This window comes from Doryrhamphus excisus, chromosome 5 (assembly GCF_030265055.1).
Source record: "Doryrhamphus excisus isolate RoL2022-K1 chromosome 5, RoL_Dexc_1.0, whole genome shotgun sequence".
Classification (NCBI taxonomy): domain Eukaryota; kingdom Metazoa; phylum Chordata; class Actinopteri; order Syngnathiformes; family Syngnathidae; genus Doryrhamphus; species Doryrhamphus excisus.
The window spans coordinates 13,262,175-13,285,100 of NC_080470.1; the positions used below are offsets into that span (position 1 = coordinate 13,262,175).

General features: G+C 41.8%; 1 protein-coding gene across 1 annotated transcript in view; it reads right to left on the reverse strand.

Annotated features, from left to right (window-relative positions):
* Nucleotides 1-22,431, reverse strand: part of dab1a (DAB adaptor protein 1a) — a 206,394-nt gene extending 183,963 nt beyond the window's left edge. Inside the window, exons 1-2 of the mRNA XM_058072449.1 lie at nucleotides 22,398-22,431; nucleotides 16,429-16,590 (exon numbers count right to left, since the gene is read on the reverse strand). The gene's annotated coding sequence lies outside the window, so the exon portion shown is untranslated. The remainder of the gene's footprint in view (nucleotides 1-16,428; nucleotides 16,591-22,397) is intronic.
* Between the last annotated feature and the right edge of the window lie 495 nt (nucleotides 22,432-22,926).

Below are 22,926 nucleotides of genomic sequence, written 5' to 3' on the forward strand. Positions count from 1 at the left end.
CCACAAATCTGAAAATGTATTTACACAATTGTGTTTAGACTCAACTGTGATAAGTACATTTCCACAAAGTAGGATTCCTTATTTATAAATGGAATAGTTCCATAGTTAATTAACATAGAAAACCTGTTTATAACCTCCTAAATGCAATTTTTAACATTATTAGAGCCCTCTAGACATGGAATAATATCCCATTTGCACTCAAATTAACAAATCTAATAGACATAACAGAAAAAAAGCCATTTAAGACAAATAAAACTTGTGCGTTTGTGTTTGAGTTTTAGCTTAGCGTGGGTTACGGCTGTAAAAGTAACTTGTATAAGGGATTATTGTGCCAGTTGTGTCAGCACAAAAAAAACGCAAAACATACTTCAACAGTTAATAGTTTGAAGTAAAACTAGTTTGACATTTTTTGAAAAAAACGGAGGTAAAACTTTGGCGGTTTAGAGGTGCCACTGAAATGCCTTTATTTTGACATACTTTTCCATGTGTGTGCAACAGTAGTGAATGATTGTGTAAGAAATTAGTATGGGATGCACGTGTAGGTCACGTTTTGTGTCCCCAAAAGATTCAAACATGGAAAGCGTTTGTGTTCATGCTTATCATGATAGACACACATTCTTTCTGCTTTATATTCTATAAGTCACAGCCACTGGCTTCACCAGAGACCTGCTGCCTTCATAAAATTTATTTGTCAAACGTGTCTTTGTCTGTGTATAAGTGTGTGTGTGTGTGTGTGTGTGTGTGTTAGAGATAAACATGAAGCTGAGAGTGCTACACAAGGACAGAGATATGTCCTGATGGAGGCAAGCAGCGACCTTGCTGCAGGGAAGTTTTTCTCCACAATGGCTGAGTAATAATAAAGTTCACCGAAAGACTCCCCCCTCCCACATCACCCCCACCTCTCACTTACTTTCATCTTTGCTTGTCTTTTTTCTTTGCTTACTTACACGTAAACATAAAGAAAGGAGACTGACACCAGAGAAGAAGAAGGCGGGCTGATGTGTGTGAGAGCGGTGGGCGAATGGCTACTGTGATTTTCTTACAGTATGTTTGGCAAGAAGGCAGTATTGGAGTTACATTATGTGTCATGTGGAGCTATTGATTCATTATGTGTTGTGTATAAAAGAAACTCAAGCACAATGTAAACAAGGGTATTTTTACAATGACCACTGAAGCTGTGAAAGCTTAACATGAAGTAAAGATGACATCCAACAACACACTTCCAGCCTTTACAATAAAAGCATTGCATGTTACATTCTATCCGAATGTCTAAGAAAAGTAGCTTCCATAGTCTAAATACACTTAGGGTCGTGGGGGGTGGACACGTGGCGGCAGGGTCTGCATTTTAGACACATCAGCACCTACATAAACAGCTGCTCATGTGCACTCACACCACCCAACGGGACCGACCATAAGGGACAAGGTTGAAGAACAGCCAGTTAGGTCAGGCCACCACTAGCCAACTATGCCACCCCCCCAACTTGCACTCCCCCTCATTCATCCTCCCACTGATGCCCTACTCCTTATTTTTTGAGTAGGGATAATTGGGTTCGTCCCGCTGTCAAGCAAGCCCCGCCCTGCTAGGACTGATAGGGTACTGGTGGACCTTGGGATTGTCCTTCCACTCCGCTGTGGGTCCTTCGATGATTTTGAGTGCGGGACTGCTGTGGAGTGGGTTTTCTGAGGGTCTCCTGCAACTTTGTGGGCTGGCCGCAGAGGGGTCTAGGTAGTCTGGACTGAGCCCTTGGTGCCCTCCTGAGTGTGGGGAGTGGCGTAGCGCCAAGAATACTAACAATTTGTGACTGTATAACATCTCATTGTGCACCAAATGCATTTTGCAGCATCCAAAACATGTACTGTGGTAAACATGTTGGCCACACAGTCAGGAGAGATGGAACATTTGGGCTTGTATATCCGTGCACTGCAGGTGATTTCATTGAGGAGCTCCTTCCCCGAAAACTGAAGGAGGTGTTAATCGTTAAAATCACCTGCTTTAACGATCGGCCTGAAAGAATACCTGCAGTCTCTAGGCCCTCTGTTTGACACCCCTGCTTGAGTTTTTGGTGGTTCTTTATGATGGGCTATCTTCGTAATCACCTTTTCCAAAATCCAGATTGAAATGAGTGGACATAGCTGATAAAAAAGACACAAATTGTAATTTGTCAAATCACTATGTTATGAGTTCTAAGTAACTGACACAAAAAACGAGACCAGCAAAAACAATTCTGTTGAACTACATTCGTAAAGTAAAGCTAACGGTGTACTTCAGCTGTGAAGTTACACAATAAATCATGAATGATTTTTCTGTATGATTCATAACATGGCTCGTGGGACTCCTGAAGCAGCTGACAGGTACTGGCAGGTCAAGCGGAATGCGGCTTCTGCAGTGGACAAGGCAAAAACTTGGGTGTCAGTCGGGTTCGGTGAGGCCATGGAGCACGGTTTTAGGTTGGCCTTGAAGAGGTTCTGGCAAACCTCAGATAGGGAGAGCAGAGCCTATTCCAAACTCTTTACAGTGGCAATGAATGCCTGCTGACCTCAAGTGGTAGTCAAGAGGTGGAAGGAATACTTTGAGACCTTTGTCAATCCAACCGAAATACCTTCCATAGAGGAAGCTGAGACACAAACGCTGACACAAAAGCCCATCACTGTGGCTGATGTATCTGAGGAAACTCCTCAGTGCTCCTCAAAGCTGCGGGGATGGATGAATTTCACCCAGAATTTCTCTAGAATCTAGATGTTGAGGGACAGAATTTCTTATGGACAGAATTTCTAGTCCGAGCCAAGACGTTGAGGAATCCAGTTTGTTGGCCTTTGGATCTCCTTCCTGCTATTTGCAGATGATGGTGTTCGGATGGTCTCATTAGGCTGTGAATTAAGCATTTACCAGGGAGGTTGAAGTTCTGGGTTGAAACTCAGCACCTCCAAATCTGAGACCATGGTTCTCAGTCGGAAAAGGGTGAATTACATTTTTTGGGTTATGAGTGAAGTCTTGCCCCAGGTGGAGGAGTTTAAGTATCTCAGTGTCTTCTCAGTGCATCTTCAGTAATGTGGTGGCTGTACCATCGTCGTGGTGAAGAGAGAGCTGAGCTGATCAATGTTCCCACCCTCACCTATGGTCATGAGCTTTTGGTCGTGACCAAAAGAACGAGATACAAGCAGCTGAAATGAATTTCCTCAATCGGGTGGCTGGACTCACCCCAAGAGATAGGGTGAGGTAGGGAAATTGCATGCTCGCTCATCCAGAAGGGGCTCAGAGTACAGCCGCTGCTCCTTCACATCAGGAGGAGCCAGTTGAGGTGCCTCTGGCATCTAGACCAGATGCCTCCTGGGCGCCTCCCTGGTGAGGTGTTCCAGGCATGCCCACCTAGGAGAAGACCCCGGGGCAGATCGAGGACATGCTGGAGGGATTATGTCTCGCAGCTGACCTGGGAACACCTCTGTGTCCTCCCGGTGGAAGTGGAGGTGGCTGAGGACCAGCAAAATCATGAAGAAAAATGCATACAAGAGAATGTAGTGTCGTTTTTCTGCTATGTAGCCTTCATAATTATTTTTTCCTATAAAGAAACGGTTAAACACAGGTTAAAACGGGACAAAAAGCGAGCAAATGAAAGGCTAGAGGGCAGGGTGAGAGTAGCGAGGGGAGACCGAGGCTACAGAGAGGATGACGCTTTCATTAGCGAGATTGATTAGATGAATGTTGAAGCTAACGGCCTCTCTGCTCTTTAGCTAAATGTCATCTCTGAGCCTATCAGCAGCCGCTTCTACAACAACAAATAAATTAGCGCAATGGAGATGACGAGAGGGAGAAAAAAGTGTAATCATGAGAAGCTCTCACCGCGGTGTGCCCATGGAGGCCTGAGAACATAAATAACAACAAGCGGCTGACGACCTCATTAAGTGGCGACACTGTAACGCAACTATATGGTGATGTATTCTGTTTGTGTGGCTGGAGATACTTGATCCTGGACCCTGATTTCATCCATCCATGTTAGCAAATCACACATCTCCATTCTAAAATGTTGCCTTTTACGTGGAAACTTAAGAAGTGTGAAATTAGAAAGGATTGCAAATGATCATCACAAATAGATTGTCCTAATTGGAAAAAGCCTCATCCTTCCAGGCTCATACTTCTTAGGAGTTGCACAACAAAGATTTGTTTTTTTTTTAATGTGGGTAGGACTTTCTCAGAATGTGTCAGACACAGACTGATATGATTTTGCATGAACAAATATTTTCTGCCGTGTTGACTGCATGCAAAGTGATTTCCTTGTTGGGGTTCTGCAGGGAACTAAACAGCTTAACTTTCAGGGAATTCTGTGGGAATATTTAATAATGCTTCAATGATATCGAACATTTCATGCATCTGTAAAGGATTTCCATTATGGCCAAGGTTGGGAACACCAGGATAACGCACATTAGGTCATTTGGACAGGTAGATACCTACAGTACATTCTGGTCACCACCTCATTTATTTAGAAGTCACACTCAAATAATGCACAGACAGGGAGCAATGTTGTATATATGTGTGTTGTTCATATATATTTTTCATGCATGTGCAACCAGATAAAAGTACAGTCTTTGAGAAGGGACTCCTTATTACCATGGAACAAAAAAATAGTCTGTGAAATGTGGAGTCAATTGACAAAAGCTTGCCCCAGTCGAAACCTATCATTGCCAGTGGGTGTGATCGCTCACGCTTCAATCACATTCCATCGACTTTTCTACCATCTTTGTTTACACATTTTGTCTTCCTGGCGGCAGCTTGCCAGCTCGCTAGCTATAGTTATCCGCCTCGCCTCTGGGTGCATTGACTCCAAATGTGACTTCTTTTTTATATTATATCATTATATGTTATTATTTTATTATATATTAGATATTTTATCTTTAAAACAAAGAAGAAATGCAGTTCATTTGGGACGCCTTTTTGTCCCACAAGGAAGCTACAAGTGGCTGTCAAGTGCTGACCTACTAACCTACTTGCCACAAAACATATTAACTCCTGAAAACGAAGAAAGGAGACAAACACAAAAGAAGAAGAAAAGAGGGTGGTATTTGGTGTTAATAGCATTTATCAGTATTCCAGTGAAAATGAGAGGAAATGTCGGTGTGCACCTCCAAACTTTCTGCTTGTGCTACTCACACTTTAAAGGGGAACTGCACTTTTTTTAATTTTGCACATCATTTACAATCCTTACTTTCCCTGTTCTGTGCATTATAAAGCCAGAAAAGGAGTTATGAGCTAGCTAACAATGTATGTCATTGGGATACACTTATTTCGACTACAAAACCCTCTAAAAAAACATCTAACAACAACATCTAACATCTATATTTATGCTGTGATCATGCATGAACAAGTGCATTGATAACATGTAATACACTATTTTTGCCTTATTTTGATTATTTTAAACGGAACATCTTTCTTAGGTGCATATCTTATCTTATTTATCGGAACTAATGCTAGTTCCGTCAACAAGGTAAAACGTCCTGTCCCCCAGGCGGAGAGTCATGTTGCTGTGTGCTAGGCAGATCACGATATAGTGAAACATGTATACACACACACACACAACAGTTACAATGTCCGCTCTCTTTGGGATGATTTCACATAAGGATTGGGAATGATGGGCAACATTTCCCAAAAAGTGCAGTTCCCCTTTAAGTTAGAGGCCACTGTGCTCCGAGTAAAACAAGTTAGTCTGGAGCCCTGCTGAGTCCTCGTCACTATCTTAACCCCTCCTTGTCCTATTCGGTCAGGAGGGTGTTGGGTTCATACTATTAAATCTGTAATGATATGCTAATGACATGCAAATGCCTCCCACAGGAGTGGACTGCTGGAGGGAGGCTTCAAAAAGGAAACAGGAAGGAAGTAAGGGAGCATGGATATGTGCTACATTTGTAGGGGCACTCATGGAAGGCCCGGGCATTGATCGCAAGTGTAGAAAAATGTTCTTGATTTATCTTGGACGCGGGGAGCAGAATGGGACTTTCAATATCGGTGCTCAGCAGGAAAAACTCAGCGAAATAGAAACACTCCATCGGTCCCCTGTGTGCGGCTGCAGATAGGAGGCGAAGAGGCAAGAAGGCCAAGATAGCAGAGGAGAAAAGGCGCTGATTTGGAGTCATGGAAAGGCTGACAAAAAGAGGGCGAAAAATACATTTTCACCTCGCTTACTCTTGCTGTGCTGCGTGACTCATGCGGCTCACATTGTAGCATTAGAAGATCCATCTTTACAAAGACAATGCTTTAATGGACTGCAATGTCCAAGAACATGTACACATGTCATGATTGTTGCACTGCACAGAGATTCAAACCTGGTATTCAGGTTCAACCACGCTGAGAATGTCAGGTGGAGGGAGTTGGTGTGCTGCACCACAACGCAACGGCCGACACAATGACCTGATGCGAGTACACACAGCTGCACAAACACACAGCCGTCCATATTTGTAATCACAGTGTACTGGACTGTAGGCTGCTGCAAATAGAAAGTGCAGTGATGTAACCTGGACATTAATTCAGATTTCAATACTGCTGTCCCCGGAGCTAATGTCAGCATTAGGGACGTCCCATTCCGATCTGCAGGATCATGATCGACTGTTGATCTGGCTCTTTTTTGAAGATCGGTTAAAAACGGATTTAGCCACAAGATCAGGCCAATCCCGATTTTACATGAGTTTTTAGGTTGACTACTGCCGTATGTGCGGCATGACAGGGACCACAGCTTGCGGCGTAAGTGGCTGCAGGTAGCCGGGCTGGCCGCTGCTCGTATCGGCTATTTTCCCTTCGTGGCGCTGGTTTTGTGTCTGTGTGTGTGTGAACGATGTATTTTACTTGTATGCCGAGGTTTTTTTTTAATAGTCCCACACTGTACTCCTTCATTTAAGAGTCTAGTTTGGAGTTGTTGTTTTTTTTCCCCCTCCCCTCTCCTCATGTCGTCCCCCCCTTCTACCCCCCCCTTCATCGCCCAATCATCCCATCCTATCACCCCTTGTCTCACTGCATAGTATGTTGTATATGTATGGACGGATGATTGCACAATTTTGCTTGTACTCCTGTATAAGTGACAAGAATAAAGGGCTTACTACCACTACTACTACTACTACTGAAGTGGGTGGGAACCTCTGGGTAGCTCACAATACAATACGTAAGACACATAACGATTATCACAATAACGATTATCTCACAATATGGCGATACAGTAATTATCTTATATTGGTCAGGAAATCAATATACAATAATCTAGTATACTACTATTAAATACAAAAACAGATAGGCCGCAAACCCTTGAAATCATACACAGATTTACTGTGAGTGATGGACTTGTTGGAGTTGAAAGTGAGTTTTGCCTAAAGTAGACCCCACCTTCTCCAGCTTTGTTCTATCATCAGGAATGTAAAACCCCAAATATATCCACAGTTTGATTTGTATGCTACCGGTGCATCTTTCAACTTCTGTTTTTCGCTTGTGTCCGCCACGTTGTGTCTCCTGTTGCGTGTCTGGCGACTTTCTCGCTATAAGGAAGTGACGATGAGTGAGGTAGTTTATACTGAACGTATGTACATCAATACTACCAATACTTGGTGGGCGCATATTGATAATCGATCGGGAGATATTGCCATTTATCACATACTAGAGTATTAATTGGCCCTGTACCCTAGAAACCGCACATGAATGATACGGGAAAAGGCCGAAATGATACTGTGTCAAAGCCCAGGGCAGTGATACTGATAAACTATAGAGTTTAACCATGTCCAGCATCAGCCCCTGTAGCTTTCCACTCAGAGCGTGCTGCTCTGGTATCGTGCTCGTGAAACAACCAATCAGAGAACAGCGCACGAGCGTGAACACACACTATAAATATTCCTAGTGCTTCTCCAGTCACCAAAAAACCCAAACTTGATTAATGGAACTTTAATTGTCAGACATTGATAAGATAAGACAGTTGATAAAATATTATTGTTGAAATATTTTTGCAATTATTGTGTTTACATTGTTTAGATATAATACATGTAATAAACTGAAGATCTTCTGGAAACAAAATGGTCTTGATTAAATAGTACGTGATAATAAGAACATGTACACAACATGTACACATGCCAGTATCGGTATCAGTGCCAGTATCAGACAATTGGGGGCATGATACCTGGCCTGATACCGGACAAACCATATGATAACCTATAAATATCACCATATGGAGATACTCCTACATGTCACACAATTAGACCACTGGATCTCTCCTCCCATCAATGATAGTTACAAAAAAATCCCCCAAATCCACTGTAATTAACAGTTACAAATTGTGACTGTTACATTATCAGACTAATATGACCACAGCTATACTTCAATCCAAAAAAGTCAATCGAGCTCTTGCTTTGACAAAGAATAAGAGTAGTGAGGACAGTGCTTACCACTCATCCTCAAAAGACCTGAGAACTATTTCTGCAGAGTGTCATCGACAAGTAAGCACGTCCCAGGGTTTGGGCTATGCTTGAGTGCACTGCACTCAGGCCCGTGCTGCTCATTAAGCACGAGAGCGAGAGGTGAGCGCTTCAATCAGGATATTAGGACAGAAGATGAAATGGCCAGAGGATGAGGAAGGAGATGGAGCTCTGCAGAGTTTTCCAAGGTTAAAAAGAGGGGAGAGGAGGAGGGGATTCTTTGGCTGGACGCCCAGATGTTGTCCTGTGTGTGTCCTGCCCACCTAACATCTCTTAACAGTAATAACGTATTCCCTCTCATTAATGTTATGGATCAGAGGGCATATTATCGATCCACCACCTCAGCTATATAGTCCCCTCGCTCCATTTCCCTCACCGACTTCATTTTTCTCCACCGCCTGCTGCTCCTGCTGCTCTCTGGCTTCATTTGAAATGTCTTGAGTACATTTCACGCCAAAACTTTCTTTTACCCAGGGTGTGCATCATTCCTTTCAGGGTGTGTTCACACTTGACTCGTTTGGTTCACTTTGGTAAAATGTGAATATCATCATCTAAATTCCCAAGTGAACTCCCGTGTGGTTCTGCTCACATGACCTTAAATGTTAAGCCGCACAGACCAAAGACACAGACCAGTGCTAAAATCCCACCGAGATGGCAAATATGTAAATGAATGTGTGTTGGAAGTGCTGTCTCATTGCCCAGATCTTTCTGTTAGTGATGGGTCGTTCCGGACAAAATGGTTTTACAACCAGCTCTTTGAAGTGGACAATGAGAATCGTACAATGAGAGTGAATAAGTTGTCATATTTTTTTCTTGTCGTGTTTTCTGTTAAAGCTGAACATGAAATGTACAAAATGTTGACACTAAAAAGATGAGGATGGATTGTCATGATTTCCACTCCGCTGCCGTCTGCTGTCTCCTTGCAGCCCTGCTGGAGACTCCTCCCTCCTTGCTCAGGTGACCAGCACACCTGTAGCTCATCTAGAGTTAGACCTTTGAAAGCCACGCCATCGAGCTAACCTTTGTCAGATTGTTGTCCAACCTCGACAACTTTGTGGACACTTGGCTCACCTCCTATTGCTTGTAACCCTTATTTGTCTTTTTCCTCAGCTGCCAACTAGTTAAGTAAGTTGTTCAGTATTTTCTGTATACTTAATTTTCTGTATATTTAAACCATATCTCATCGTTGTACTTTGTCTCTCTTCCGTTGTGAGCGCTTTTTGTTATGATTAAATACCTTTTTTACTTCATCATGCCTTTGTCTCTGTACGTACGTACCTACATACATACATACATACTACCTACATACGTACCTACATATACATATACGTACATACATACATACATACGCGCAAGCTAGAAAAGGTGAGGAAAATGAGAAGTAGGAAACACTAGTCTTGGGCATTTTTATTCATATTTGGTTGTGTAATGTTTCGTTGATCTTGTGTTGTTTCACTGTAAATAGTTGGAAATATACAAAGAATACACACAATCAGACTGACTATACTAATAACTATAACTGAGGAGCTGTTTGGGAGCCAAAAAAAGTCAACTCTTTTTAGGGGTCCAAGCCAAAAGAGCCGCCCCCTTAAAAGAGTTGAAATTTCCAAAGAAAGCACTCTTTGAAAGTTGATTTTGGAAGCTTTTTGCCAAATCTACGCTGGTAAATATAGCAAACAATAAACTATGTTTTCTATGTCCCAAAAGCTGCCCAAGACCTTACTTTATGACTTACCGCACATATTTCGGTACCCTGAAAAAAAATGCCAGTGGGCACCAATTTAAATGTTTGGTTGGGACTAGAGTTCCAAACCACAACTGTGAACACAGCCTAAAAGTCGAATATTAAAGATCCAAGTACAAACAGGATACGGGTCAACTCATGTAAGCCAACGGAGCTTGCATGTTATGATGCTGTCTTTCATAAATAAGCGTCACAGTAGCCTCACCTTGAAAGTCTCAGGTCAGATTTACAAAATGCAAAGTTTTGCGGTGCAGTTCTCCTCCAAAACACTTGTGACAGTAAAACAGTGAGTCAAATCAGTAGCTACTTGTCAACTATTTAACTAATCAATGTGTTACCACAGTTAAATGTATCCAAAATTGGAGAAGGTATTAGTGAAGATGGGCTGTACAAGTCACATACACAGGACATAATGTCCTAAAAGCTGACCAATCACAACTCTTAGAGACTTATTTGCCGCAGCATTTTGTTTTGTTTTTGGTGGTGCACGTCACCCAACTCAGAAGGTTTTGCCTCAACACAAAAGCATAAACCAACAACATGGTCCCGCTGCAAGTCTCAGTGAATCATCTTCAAAATGTCTCAATGACATGTTGTTATGTCAGCAGGTACACCCTTTGATAGCACATTCTGACAAGTTCCGAAATCACTAACCATTTTAAAATCGACCGTCAAACTTTCAGGTGTCACACTGTTCATTCCCATATAAAGAAAACTATTGATTTTGAGATTGAGCTAGTTACTGTAAGCCCAGAGGTGTTAGCTCAGGTCCAAAGGTGGCACCACATTGTCATAACTTGTCAACACGTTCAAAGCGCCATAGCAGCATCATTTTCATGAAGCCAACCGGTCGATTGCAGTCCACCAGTCAATCTTGGGGACTTTACCGGTAAATCCCAAAAACATGAAGAAAAAGAAATGCATTATCACCTAAGCTCTCTCGACTCCAGGAGAATGACCAACAGACCTCCCAGCAAACATGCATTTTGACCCATGAACCTGCCTGTACACCTCAGTGCTCACCCTGTCCCTTCCTAAAATAACGGGGCTGCCAGTCGCACCGGTCCATCCCGCAAACATGCATTGTATGACCTGCACCTCCTCAAGAAATCCTTGAGCTGCAGCAATAGCATTTTTGTCACTATATCTGGCCACATTCCAGCCCCCTGCGGCATATTTCCTCAAAAGGACAAGCAACAATCGAGCAACTTTTTCTATTTTATTTTATTTTATTTGGGGACTTAAGAGTGAAAGCATGTATTGTTCTGCATTTTGTGTTCTCACTGAGCAGCTGCGAATACTGTTGACCTGTCTGCCAACAGTGGTATTAGGTGACAAAGCAAATTAGTGTAATATGTAATAATATAGCTCATGTAAAGTGTCAATGCAAATAAAGCTTTTTGGACACCCCCAGCATTAGCCTTCTATTTATTATACCGTGTCTATTATTGTTACGTTGAATAGTGTACAGTACAGTATAGCATAGTATATACATATTTATGTACACAAGACCAAAATCAACAACAGAATCTTCATGATTCTGAATGTACAGAAAGACTCGAAAAAGTACATTGTGGTGCAAAGCATCATTTCATTATATCTCTGAAGCATCTCAGACAAGAGGAATGCCTAACAATCATTCCCCTCGCTGTCAGAAGCGTGACAACACATTCATATAGGAACAACAAACAGCGCCGCTCATGACACTCTGGAAGGAAATGAAAAATGGTGTGCCTCTGTCCCGCCGAGTGACATCCGGGATAGTGATTGTGTTGACTAAATGTGATTTTCCAAAGGAGGAGGGACTCTCTTGAGGCAAAAACATCAAAGTTATTACACACCAACTAATATTGCAGGCTGCCAATCAACTGCAAAGCAAGTCTTTAAGCACATTGTGCCAGTGCCACTGCACTGTATGTACATTTAGAGACAAAAAGACTAGGATTTACATATTATGCATTGAAATAAAGGCAGAATGAAACCAGATATATGCAGGCAGAGCCTCAGGATAATAGTCATTTTCATCTCAAGAGGAGAGGAGAACCCATCATCCAAATGAGGTGCAGGCACTTCCTGTCAGAGTTAAGCAGCAATCAGCAACCCTGCATCGTGATTGGCCAAGGTCGTGGCCTATTGGCGTTTGCAAGAGCTCTCAGAAGCTCTTAAATGAGGCCAGACGGGGCGGAGCCTACAATAACATTACTCAACCTTTAGCCTGTAGTATAAAAACAACAAAGATGTAGTGCAGAAAGCAGAAAGAGGGACAACGGCAGTCAATCCAATGTGAGCTGGCTAAAATGGTAAAACATGAATATGATAAGAAATCTTAAATATTTTGTGGTGTTTACACTTCCATACATTTTGCCTTCGCATTGTCCTGCAATTGGCAGTGGCAATGCGTTTCATTTATTTATTCAGTCATGCAACATATGACTAGTTTGCACACTGTTTGCGTTCTGTGGACGTGTCCTGTAAATTCCGTACTTGGCACGCAATTTGGGACCGAAAATGGTACACATTGACATGTAATGAGCACACTTCATTACAACTTGTGAAGCAAGTTTACGTCTAGTGCATGTGTGACACACGCTGTTCCCGTATTGTCACTAGGAATCGGTTGCGGTGCATTCATGGAAAATATGTGTGCTACAAATTTCGAACACTGCAAACCAATAAAAAACAGGCTGCCTTTGGACACTTTGGACACCCCTGCCTTTATAACTGGCCATCTGAAGGACTGGGTGGGGCACTTCCACACTTACACCAGTATAAAATTCACACTGTCTGTGTGTTGAATTATGTCATTGTGTTGACAAAACATGAAAAAGCAACTCCATTCACAGCACAAGCCATTTTAACTTTAGGTAATCAAATACATACAATATGTCAACAGGCGTGACTAACGACACTTAAACAACCACCGTCATGCACACACACACACACACACACACACACGACCATGCCCAAAATATAATAAACGCAATCTTGCTCATTCCACTGCAATCCCAAATGATGAGACTGCACTGAGATAGAGATAAATGAGCCCTCATTACAGCTATGAGAGGCAAAGCACTTCTGTTCCTTTCATCGCTTTTGTGCTTGGCATTTACCACAACCAAAGATTCTTAAAAAGGACACAAAAAGGACATACTGCAAACACAAACACATGAATATGTGCATTCATATCGTGACAGTGCACACAAACACCAACACAACAAAGAAATATGTGCATTTAAATTGCTCATTCATATACAGCGACCATCCACAGAGGCACTGCAGCATATATATACAAAGATAATGGGAATCTCCGTCAGGATATATGGAGCAAAGACCTGGACCTCTCCTACTCAAATCAATGGTCACGGGAGCAAAAAGCATTTGAGGGCGCGTCCGATGATTGAAGCAGATTTGTGCCATCAAAGCTATCAAAACGCTACTTCATTGGAGGCAGAGGAGAATGTAATTGGATTTTCCACTCATGGTTAAACAGATGATGGTCCGCACATATAGACTGGGGGGGGTGAAAAAGTTATGAGCACTGCGCAGTCGAGGCTCATGTATGGACACAACGGCGCTCGCCACAACAAACAGTGCAATATTGCAGAAGGCGTACAGACGTCAAAGAAAAAGTAATATTACACAGACAGCGGCAGTGAATATTCTGCACGGGGGGGGGGAATACATTGGAACAACTCAGTGTGTGCGTGTGTGTGTGTTGCTGAGTCACATAATTGGCTCCAGAAGAGATTACAGCGAGTTGTTACGTGACTGGATAAACACAAATACTAAATCCACATAACAAATAGCAACATGTAAAGCAATAACCAGGTGGGGTCACAAATGAGTATAAAATGCCTACAGAAATGCTTTAGTGCTTTACTGCAGTGGTTCTCACCTGGTTTGGCTGTGGGACCAACCATCACCCTTCTATAACAAGCGGTGACCCAAATTGCGAAAATCTTTTTAATGCAAACTTCTCCAATATCTTATTTACTTAATAAATTACACTTATTTAAATTTACATGGATGGTTATGGGGCTGCACGGCGATGGGGTGGTGAGCACGTAGGCCTCACAGCTAGGCAACCCAAGTTCAATTCCACCCTCGGCCATCTCTCTGAGGAGTTTGCATGTTCTCCCTGTGCATGCGTGGGTTTTCTCCGGGTACTCCGGTTTCCTCCCACATTCAGAAAACATGTTCGTTGAATGTGTGTGTGAATGGTTGTTTGTCTATATGTGCCCTGTGATTGGCTGGCCACCAGTCCAGGGTGTACCCTGCCTCTCACCCGAAGACAGCTGGGATAGGCTCCAGCAACTCCTGTGACCCTCGTGAGGATAAGTGGTAGAAAATGAATATATGAATGAATGGTTACGCGGCTGCGTAGTGGGCACTAACTGTTGAATCACATAACACATAACTGTATCATGAAACGTGTTGCAACAAATAAGTTGCAACACGTCATGATTTCATGATCATTTCAGGAACGTTTTTATCCACAAATTCATAAATTACTTGCACAAAAGGTGTCTTTAAGGGTTCTCCGTCCATGCGATATCTTTAGAGTTGTATCCAAGCATTTGTACATACTTTAGAAGTGAAGCATCTTTAGGAAAAGCAAGCGAAACCAGTAGCTCTGATTCAATACTCAGTAGGTAAGTTTAGTAGGAGGACAATTTTTTCACCACCCCTTTTCCTGGGCCAATAGATCAAATTGGGCATGAAACGCCTCCCAATACTATCATTCCTCGAACTTGCAGAACATGGACTTAAGCCTTAAGACATGGAGATGAAGGTTGGCCGCATTCAAAACGTAGAATTGTAAATGTATTGTATAAAAATATTTCTTTACAAAGAACTTTTTATCATGTCCGGATCTGAAACCAATTAACCACAAATGGTGAATTGAATCAAATGGTTATACCCCTACTATGAATATACTATGCTTCTGTGTGAGAAATGTCAAGTCAGTCCTATTGATGGGGTTTAATAACAGCGCCACCAGGTGGTATATAATAATAACAGGCAACACAGCAATACAGCCTACAGAGTTCTTACAGTACTGGAGTGACTGTGTACTGCTGTGAGACACATTCACACAAACAGGAGCTGTCAGGGTGGGGCGAGGCAGCTCCCAGGCTCCAGTGATGGATAGGCGATTTCCCCGCAACAATCCATTAAGAAGAAATATGCCACAAAACACTGTCACACGTCCCTTTCTGATATTTACATTCTGCTCGCCACATCTATATATATATATATATTCCATGAGGACACATCAAACGACCATACAAGTACTCGTAGAAACTGTACATTGGGGGAAAAAAGGGGGCATTGTGTAATTGGTTCCTACGTTATTAGACCCTCCAGACGTGAAATATACCTTTTAGTAACCTTTACACTGATATTAGCCAATATAGTAAATATAAGAGAAAATCAGCTATTTGATATATAAATAAGACTCATGCTCACATGTTGCTGTAAATGTGTTCAGAGTTGAGTTTTATTTTGGCTTCGTTTTGGGGCAAAAAAGTTGCCCATTTAGGATTATTGTGCCTGGTGTGAGATAATCCAAACCTGCAATAAAAGCCATTTGTTCTGGCGATCAAGTCTGGTGCTTTTGGGTCTCACCAAACATTACAGTAACATTACTGACCACAATACTACATATCACAACATATTTGAATGTGTCTTTGGAATGCCTTATAATTGTATTTTACTTTCCATTTTTATGCTTGGGAATGCTGAATTTAGGCACAAAATGAATGTGAATCTGGTGAGAAAATGTCTAAGAATACATTTATTTACTTGGTCTTCAGTACTGAATACGCTATCTACTATATACAAACTTTCCTATTTCAAATTATTTTTCCTTATATCACAAAATCTGGTACATGTTAAACACAGGAAGTGAACAAACCATGATGTACTTCAACATGGATGAACCTAATATACAAATGATCCAACATACATGTGATGGACTCAACTTTGTTAAGACTGTTTGGAATAAAGTAAACCTATATCATTACCAAGAAGGATAAGTGGATAAGCAGCACACTGGATTGGATGATGGGAAGGGGACAGTTGTTATCCATTGTTGTCCTTTGAGGTTAAAAACTGCACTTTCTATGCTCATGTCCATTGGATTGAAGTATTTTAAGTTTGCACAGTAAAGACAAGCTGAAGCACCTGATCTCCTGAGGTAATGTACACATGAAGACTCCAGATAGTAGTACGCTTAAGGCACTCACCTGAAGGACTGATGGCTCACTCCCAGGTCCTCTCCTTGGCCACCACCCCTTCTCCTCCTCGCTTGGTCACTCTCTCAGTTCTCACTCCCTTTCCACAGCAGCCGGATCCAGGGAGAATTCTCACGGAGCAGCAAATCCTGAGCTGGTCCCTCCCACGGAAACCTGTGGAAAGCGCCTGCTGTTGAAGCGGAGCCGATAGAGGCTATTGAGGTGGCGGACGGATGGAGGGAGAAAGGGAGGGAGGAAAAAGAAAGGGAGGGCGTTCAGGCAGGACAGCGGAGCTGCACCAGAGCAGTGCATCAACACATTCAGAAAGCTCCCAACACTCAGTGCTGCAGAGATGAGAATCCCACCATCACTGCACCCCTCCCTCCTAACATGCATCTTCCCCCATCCTTGCACCGTTCGAACGCAGTAAATAGCAACCCTCCTCTACCTGTAACAACGGTACAACAACCAGTCTGTCAAGTTATTGTGCTTCACTTAACTGTAAAACAAAACACAACTCAACTAACAGAAGGTAATCAAATGTCTTTCTTTAACTTGAGCACGAAAGACATTAAAGCACAGCACATCAGACCCATGGAGGGGTGTCACATTTTGTCACAAGTAGATCAGACATTTGGATGAGATGATATCGTGTGGCCGGGATATGACCAATTCTGAGCCTGGTGACACCATACTACGCACGTTAGGAGAGTAAATTTACTCCCATTACAAACATCTGGTCACAGATGATTTTTCTCATTTACAGCATGCTGTTATCACTAACTATTTTCAAGCTACAACCGTTTGAAATAGTAATGTCAAAACAGAAAAAAACGCAGGTGCCTAAAAGGTTATTATGTCTAAGATGTCTTTTTTTTATGATGTTCACTATATTGGGCAATAAGTATGCAAAATTGACTAAAGGGTGTTATTTCATGTCTAGGGCTCTATTAATGTTAAAATCCCAGTTAGAAGGCAGTAAACAGGTTTTCTATGTTCTAACTACAAAAATATTCTTAGCATTATTCTTTTATGTATTTTACACATTTGAGCAGCACTATGTTTTTTGGGTGAAAAAATTACTGATATATTTTCGTTGTCCACTACAGGTAAAACTGTGGTAAAACTTTCTACAGGTATACTGACAGCAATAGAAACTTTGAGGAAGAAATGCATGCATATTTCTACTTGTAGGTGGGTTGTAATTATACATTTATTGTTGACTTCGTGCTCGGGTCGTTGCGATAATGAGGAGTTGTCATGTTCTATTGGAAAAAATGCCTTGGTTAGAGTCCATTGTGGTTTGTGTTGGAACATCTGGAACGGATTAATGACGTTAAGGCACAACTACTTTAGAATCAGACAGTTGTGGTGAAATCAGAGTACCACTCAAAGGTTTGGAAATGATTTTTCATGTTATTCAAAGAATTGGTTTTGACTAGTACTGTCGGTCAAAAGTTGCAAGTTGAAAGCAACTGGCTCAACTGCTTAAACGTTAAATTTCCTTCAATTTATGCCAAAACATGCATCTCTAACAAATTTCCCATCTGCCGTGCGAAGTTATAGCAATACACCGAATATACTCACATCCCCAGTTGGCGTTTAAGACGATGTCAACGGTAATAAGATAACCTTGAAAAGCTTCATTAATAAAGGATATTAAAGGGGGTGGGGAGGGGGGGGGACGCTCCTGCCACCCCCGTTGAAACAAGGATACTTGGCGCATTAACACATACACACAATGAAGGGGAAAAAAAAACCTTCATGGTCCTCCCCAGTCCACTGCTGTTGCTATGGTCACTGCAATAAACCCTGACAGCGCTCGTGCGTGTCATCTACAAGGAAACACAATTTCACTTTTAACACGCACGGAACATTATTACTGCAGTCAAATAACTTGGTCTTCTTCCTGGGGAGCACGTTCAACGTAAAATAAAGAAACACTCCAAAGAACACAGGGATGAAATACACAGTCACTGCTGCATCATCATCAATCAGCAGCACATAAATAATGTATATTTTAATATATTGTTGTATGTATACCAAGTCTCTTACAGAGAACCAGGTCAGTCAACTAGCAACAACTGACTTTAGACAGAGGGATAAGCGAACCAGCAAGCAAAACACTCAATAGCCACTCACAATAAATAACTAGCTTGCAAGGCAGAGAGTGAGAAAGCTAAAGAACTACAGAATGAGAGCCCAACAGCTAAAACACTATGTGTGCAAATCTATGTAACAAGCATATTTAACAACACAACATAAAGACAGCAAACAACCAACCATTTATGTATTCCAGTACTTGGCTACAATACACAAATGCATACATACAGCAGGTTTCAAAGTCCTGTTTTGCAACAACTAACTAACTTTCATAAATCATGTTAAAGAAAAAATCTACTAATTTCTTGACTTCCTACAGTGACTGCAGGAGTAAACAGTCAAATCAGTCAACAGTGAAATCAGAAAGTCATAAGTCATACTGCCATAATTGCACTTTGCTCCAAATGCAGTGTGCTGTCAGTACCGACACTTAAATTGGTTAGTAGGCCACAAGCCGACTAAAAATAACTAGCTAACTTAGACATATGCATAGTTTCATACACAGCTTTAATAGTTTAAATTAGCTCACTGTTTAGCCGAAATTGCTAGCTAGGACTGATGCCACAAGAGCTTTTTATTCATCTCTAAAAGGAATTGAAGCATTTATTTAATTCTTTCCAGGCGCTAGTGTGTCTGTGAGAGCCTGTGAATATTCCACTGAGCTTATTAGACGTGTCCAACCTGCAGGAGCATCAGATCGAACTGTAAAAGCTCATTAATTACAGACGGTTGCCGAGCGACTGAAGAGGATGAAGAGGAGGGTGATGGTGTGAGTGTGGACCAGGGTCCCTGTCGGAATGCTGAAGCAGTGGAATAACCACACGTCTGCCGTTTCTTTGCATTTGGGAAGCAGTCAGCAGGCGCAGGAGGGTCGGATGTCAGAGGCCATCGGGGCCCTGCTGACAAAGCGACTCTGGAATATTCATAACGTGAGAGGATTTTTAAATAACTCAATAAATCAAAATACAAGACTTTAGGACCAACAGTAGCGTTCACTGAAAGATTTCAAAGAGAAGGAAAGGTGAGATAAAATGACCTTCAACCCCAGGCATGTAACTTAGTCAGCTGTGACTGATCATTTGTAACTATAATATTTTGGTTCTTAGGGGTAAATTATTGTAAATGCTTTGTAATGAGGCCAAATATATGGTAAAACAAGTGTGTATCAAGGTAACAGTGTCAAGCACGGTGGTGATAGATTTATGACCTGTGGCTGCACGAATGCTACCTGCACTGGGGAGCTGTGGTGCTGTCATGCGGACACACAGGGTGCCCAAACTGGTGCCCAAACTGGTGGCAATACGGTGTTGGTAAACCTATTACATCAATTGTCATGTCATCGTGGTACGGCTATCGGTTTTTGTGATCGGCTTTATTACCATATGCCAATCACATGTTTTTTTAATGGAAAATTCCCGATACTAATCGGTGGCTGATCCCTAGCTAAGAGGTTATATACATAAAAAAGTCTCAGCTTTGTGACACAAGTGAAAAAGTTTATTATTAATATCAACTTTGGTCTTTTCCCCCCCATTTTGCTGTTTTTTTTCCTAACTGTCTTAAATAATCTTAAATAATCTTAATAAATGTTATTTTTGTAAAATGATGACTTTATTCCCATAATATTTGGACTGTATTCCCATTTTAGAACTTTTTCCCCAACCAAATTTTCCAAAACATTACAACTTAAGCCCTTTGTTGCTTTTATTAAGCCCTTTAAGGCTCCTGTGATTAAGGGCTATATAAATAAACTTGACTTGACCAACTTTATCCATTGTATAATTTTTTGTATGTATTTATTAAGTATGTATTTTCTCTTTCATATTTAAACTCTGCTACTAAAATGACAATATGTTTCACCTTAATATTACTCTCACAAAATTACGAGTTTTTCTTGTTATATTTTTCTCTAAATATTTGGACCTTTTTGTTTTAATTTTTGTTTTTCTTTTTAGCCTTAAATATTAAATAGTTAAATGTAAATTTTTTATGTGCTGCTGGGGAATAAAAAAAAAACAGCAGCAGGCCAAAAAAGGCACCTGGGCCACACTTGGACACCCGTGCCTTGAATCAGTGACGAGAGCTCCAAGGCGGCGTCACACAAACTGAATAATGAGAAGAGCTGATTCCTCCCGTGGCGCCTATGATGACATAGCACCACAGGAGGGCCAAATGAAGCTAACGTGCGTCACCACAAGACAAATGTGTTTTTACCTTGTGATGGATCACAAAGTGGAGTCGGGAGGTAAACATTTGCATGCGCTAATTGGACTCGTTAATGGAGAGACTTAAATGATATACTTATTGTAATGTATACCCACGCACAGTACAGTATCGTATGCAAGAGCACTGATGAATACATTTTACTGACTCAGTTAGCAGAAAGGGGAGGAAAAAAAAAAAAAAAAAGACTCTTTACTTACTCAAGCAGCGTCGCCAAAGAGGCTTTCAAGTAAATTGAGTTTGGGTTTAGGGGCCTGTTTATATTAATGAGTCCTCTGCTGCTTGAGTTAGAGCCAGTGCTCTGTGTTATTACCTGCTTGATAATGAATGCCAGCTTGGCTAGCAGCATTCGATGGAGGTTAAGGCACACACACGCATACACACACAGTAGATAATGCTGCAAACTGCCATTGGCTGGCTGGCTACAAAAGATTAGTTGCCATGTGCCTACTTTGATTCAGTGTCTGCTGAGAACCTTGAGCACACAATCGCAAAAAAAACGGCCATCAGTTAGTGTGACAAAACTGTGACAGACCGCAGTGTTAAATTCTGGAAAAGACTATCATTAAAGAATGACAAAAAAATGCTTTGAAAATATTTAATGCTTCAGTACTCCCTCTAAGGACTCCAGAAAGGACGGGTATTCTAAACTGCTATTTGGCACATACAGTAAGTACCAGCAACAGCCAGAACCCACCCCCCCCACCGGAACGTGAAGGAAAACTACCCTCTCATTCACCGGGTTAAACGCCAACATACAGGCCCTGAGCCGGGGGAGACAACAAGAATTGCCCTGGAATAAAGTCCAGCTCCTCTCGAGAGGATTGGGTCCAGAGCCCTTGTTGTGCATCGATGTGAATCCGACTATATCAAGCTGGAATTTCTCCACCTCATGCACAAGCTCAAGCTCCTTCTGCACCAAAAAGGTGACATTCCACATGCCAAGAGCTAGCTTCTGCAGTCGAGTATCGGACCGCAAAGGTTCCCGCTTTCGACCACCACCCAGCTCACTCTCCATGAGTGGTGGGCTCATGGGAAGAGGTAACCATGTTACCTCTTTGAGCTGTGATCGGCCAGGCCCCGTGGATGCAGGCCCGGTCACCAGATGCTCACTATTGTGCCAAATCTTCAGGCCTGGATCCGGGATCCAATTGTTGCACTGAGCTGACAGCCTTTTTTTAAGAAGTTAAGCCCTACTTTTTAGCTCCTTATTCTTTGGTATTTGCAGATATTTATTCCGGTCAGCATCGAAACTAGGAATCAAAATTAAAACATTTGAACCAGTTCCCATCGATGCCCAAGACTCAATGATCAACCCTAGTCAAATGTCGATCAAGGGCACAATAACTCGTCTTGGAGCCACATGTAGATAGGCATGGACAAACACAGCTCATTAACATTAAAGCTATAAACACAAAAAAAACTGTTCCCGGTAGGGCTGACTAAAATCACTTTTAACAGCATTATTTATTTGCTATTATTTGTTGTAGCGCTATTCCAGGATACAAAGACATGTCAGCTGGTGTAGTCAAAAAAGGCCCTTATTGTCCAAATCTGAGCTCACTAAGAGCGGCACGGCTCACCAAGGTTAACACAACAAAATTTAAACATAGAAAAGTCAAAAGGGTAGAAAATACTGAGTGGCATAAACTCACCAATGAAATCCCTTTGAATAATCTCATGCCAACGTAATGGTCCAGCATTGTCCCAGTGATAATGGTGGCCTAAAGAAGCCTTATTGCTAACGAGGAACAGCTGAGACCAGTAGCTGCCTCAGAACGAGGTCAAGAGAATTCAAAATTGTGCAAAACAGGACATGGCATCAGTCTAACCAGCCACGTGGAACATGGCATAGATTATGGAAAACATACTTCCAATACACTATTGTGGGATTTATGACACATATTACGATATCCACTTGCTGAAAAATACTACACAATGTGACCTATATAATTGAGAAAAGAAGTTAATCAATGGCAACTGTGAAAAAGCATGTGATGGCGCTGTGTGAGTGCAATGTTACTACAACTGTAGCTCACGTTGTTATGCAAGTGTTGCTAAAGTTTGCGTCCTACTGCCCCATTCCTTAAAGAAGACCTATTATGATAATTTTTTGGCCTTTTGTATTGAGTCGTGGACTCCTAGAGAGCAGCTACACAAGATAACCTGCACAGAAAGATCTTC